The sequence below is a fragment of the Stomoxys calcitrans genome, chromosome 4, assembly GCF_963082655.1.
Source record: "Stomoxys calcitrans chromosome 4, idStoCalc2.1, whole genome shotgun sequence".
NCBI classification, from domain to species: domain Eukaryota; kingdom Metazoa; phylum Arthropoda; class Insecta; order Diptera; family Muscidae; genus Stomoxys; species Stomoxys calcitrans.
The window spans coordinates 7,667,824-7,670,731 of NC_081555.1; the positions used below are offsets into that span (position 1 = coordinate 7,667,824).

Here is a 2,908-nt window from a genome sequence, read left to right on the forward strand (position 1 = left end):
TTCATCAAAATCGGTTCAGATTTGAATATAGCTCCCATATATATGTATAGCCCAATTTGAACTTAAATGGCCGTAGTAGCTTTAATTTCCAACCGATCTGCACAAAATTTGGCACAGAATGTTATTTTATTGATCATAACATATGTGGAAGATTTAATCAAAATCAGTTCAGATTTTGATATAGCTCCCATATATATGTAATGCCCGATTTGCACTTAAATGGCCGTAGAAGCTACAATTTTCAATCGATCTGCACAAAATTTGGCACGGAATGTTTTAATACTGATCCGAACTTATCTGCAGGATATCATTGAAGTCGGTTCAGATTTGGATATAGCTCTCATATATATGTATCGCCCGATATTTACTTAAATGGCCGTAGAAGCTACAATTTGCAATCGATCTGCACAAAATTTGGCACGGACTGTTGTAATACTGATCCCAACTTATCTGCAGGATATCATTAAAATCGGTTCAGATTTAAATATAGCTCCCATATATATGTATCGCCCGATTTGCACTTAAATGGCAATAGTAACTCCAATTTTCAACCGATCTGCACCATATTTGGCACGAATTGTTTTGCTACTGATATTAACATATCTTCGAGATCTAACTAAAATCGCTTCAGATTTGGATATAGCTCCCATGGATAAGTATTGCCCGATTTACACTTGTTTTTCGATATAAACCTCTAGATACATTCCCCTTGTAGTTTTTATTTGTCTATATACTTATTAAAAAAAAAGAAACATTTACACCGATATCAGCAAAGAAGCAAAGTAATGTTAGTAGTTGCGAAAAATCCTTAAACAGTTGCCGCAGTTGAAGTAGAGGGAGCTACAGTGGAAGTGCGATTACCACAGCCACCACGACCACCACGATGACCAGCAAGCTGCATAACTTTAAATCCAGCATCGGTTCTACGGTCCACCATCATGGGCGTGGATAACTTTAAAGGAACACTTTAAGCTTCAAATTAACATTAGAAAACGCCACGAAACTCACCACTAAGCCCAAAAAGAGTATGGCCAAAAAGCCAATCAGAAAATTTTTCAACATTTTATCCACACCTTAGCCAACGATCTGCTTTGTGAAACCTTCAAACTAAGAATAAACTATTCCAACAGCTTCTTTTATATTTTTATATGCAAAAGTTGGCGTCAACATTTATATAATATTTTGTCATAGGTACGGCAGCGTAGACAATTAAATCCAATAATTAAGCGACACTTAATTTAGCGGTGCTCCAATACCAAGAGAAATAGGTGCTATTGAAAATAACTAAAGCGTAAATATTAAGCAATTAGCTAAAAATACAGTTTGAAATTTTCGCAATTATTTGGTCATCTAATCCGTAGCCTGTTTGCAAGTCATTGCCCTAAAATGATGGCTTCGCGTGTTGAAACCCTTTAAGCTGGTAACTGAAACCCATACAAAAAGTGTCATAAATCATGAACAAATCAATTACCCCCAAAACAATTTGTTATCGATAGCGATTAAACAGATTTGGCCACATGACATGTGGGGCCACAATTGAAGTGGACATGGCCATGGCAAATGTTGCCATAAATCATGGCCTGCAATGCCTTCTCTAGGCAATGAAGCGTAACCAGAGTGCAACCCTTGCTGCAGCTTGCATGCACCCGAAACTCTAACACAACAAATGAAGCGTTCATTCATCGAATAACCGTATGAATGAGTGCCCAAACCATTGCAAGGGGCTATGTGTTTGCCTCAGACAGTTCGAACATTTGCAACATAATTCAAAATTGCAACACAATCAATTGCATACAAATAGGCCAACAAATTCAGCAAATCTTCTGCCCATCGTCTGACTGTCTGTCTGTATTTCAGTCTCTCCAACTTGCATATTGCAATGTCTCCTGATATGCCAAACCTCGTCTTACCCTTACATTTGTCACAAAGTCTTTGCCTTCTCCATGCATTTCGAAATTGCATTGGTTTGAATAATGCACTCTGTTTCATTCCAAATTTCGCACAAGACGTATGTTATGTCCTTGCCTGCATCTGTATTGTTGGTGCTACTATGGAAAATTGTACAGACAATCAGACATACACACACATATGGAAATTATGCTTGAGCTGCTAATCTGTGATTTTCAAATTGTTTCACAAGTGTCATAAATCAATAAAGTACCAATAAGTCGTTGCACAAGATACAGGCGAACCAGTGGGGCAGAGGCGCCAAAGAACAAAAACAAAAAAAGGGATCAATGGTAGTTGAAATAGATGTAGAAAATTATAATTGGAAAAAATTCATGAAGTCAAGAAGTCAAGATCCCAGATCGGTTTATATAGCAGCCATATCGGTTTATGTACCGATTTGCGTCATACTCAGCACAGTTATTGGAAGTCATAACAGAACACCTCATGCAAAAAGTCAGCCAAATCGGATGAGAATTGGCCGCTCTTTTGGCTCAAGAAGTCAAGACCCAAGATCGGTTTATATGGCAGCTAATATATCAAAACATGGACCGATTTGGCCCATTTACAATCCCAAGCGACCTACACTAACAAAAAGTATTTGTGCAAAATTTGAAGCGGCTAGCTTGACTCTTTTGAAAGTTAGCGTGCTTTCGACAGACAGACGGACGAACAGACGGACGGACATGGCTAGACCGACTTAATATGACATGACGATCAAGAATATATATACTTTATGGGTTCTCAGACGCATATTTCGAGGTGTTACAAACAGAATGACAAAATTTGTATACCCCCATCCTATGGTGGAGGGTATAAAACTAGAGCAATAGGAGTCAAAATAGTTCTTGTGATATAAAAATTTCAATTTCTTCCAGTCAAATACAATCTACCAATGGGCGACCTTTGAAGCCTTCACACCTAAGGATTTTAAACGATGACCCCCTTACCAAAGGGTCGA

The 2,908-nt window shown here is 38.0% G+C and overlaps 1 long non-coding RNA gene across 1 annotated transcript; it reads right to left on the minus strand.

Annotated features, from left to right (window-relative positions):
- Positions 1 to 699: 699 nt before the first annotated feature.
- Positions 700 to 1,119, minus strand: LOC131997335 (uncharacterized). The gene is made up of 2 exons (XR_009398202.1): positions 1,009 to 1,119; positions 700 to 952 (listed from the first exon to the last, which is right to left on the minus strand). It is a non-coding gene; the product is annotated as an uncharacterized LOC131997335 (long non-coding RNA).
- Positions 1,120 to 2,908: the final 1,789 nt, after the last annotated feature.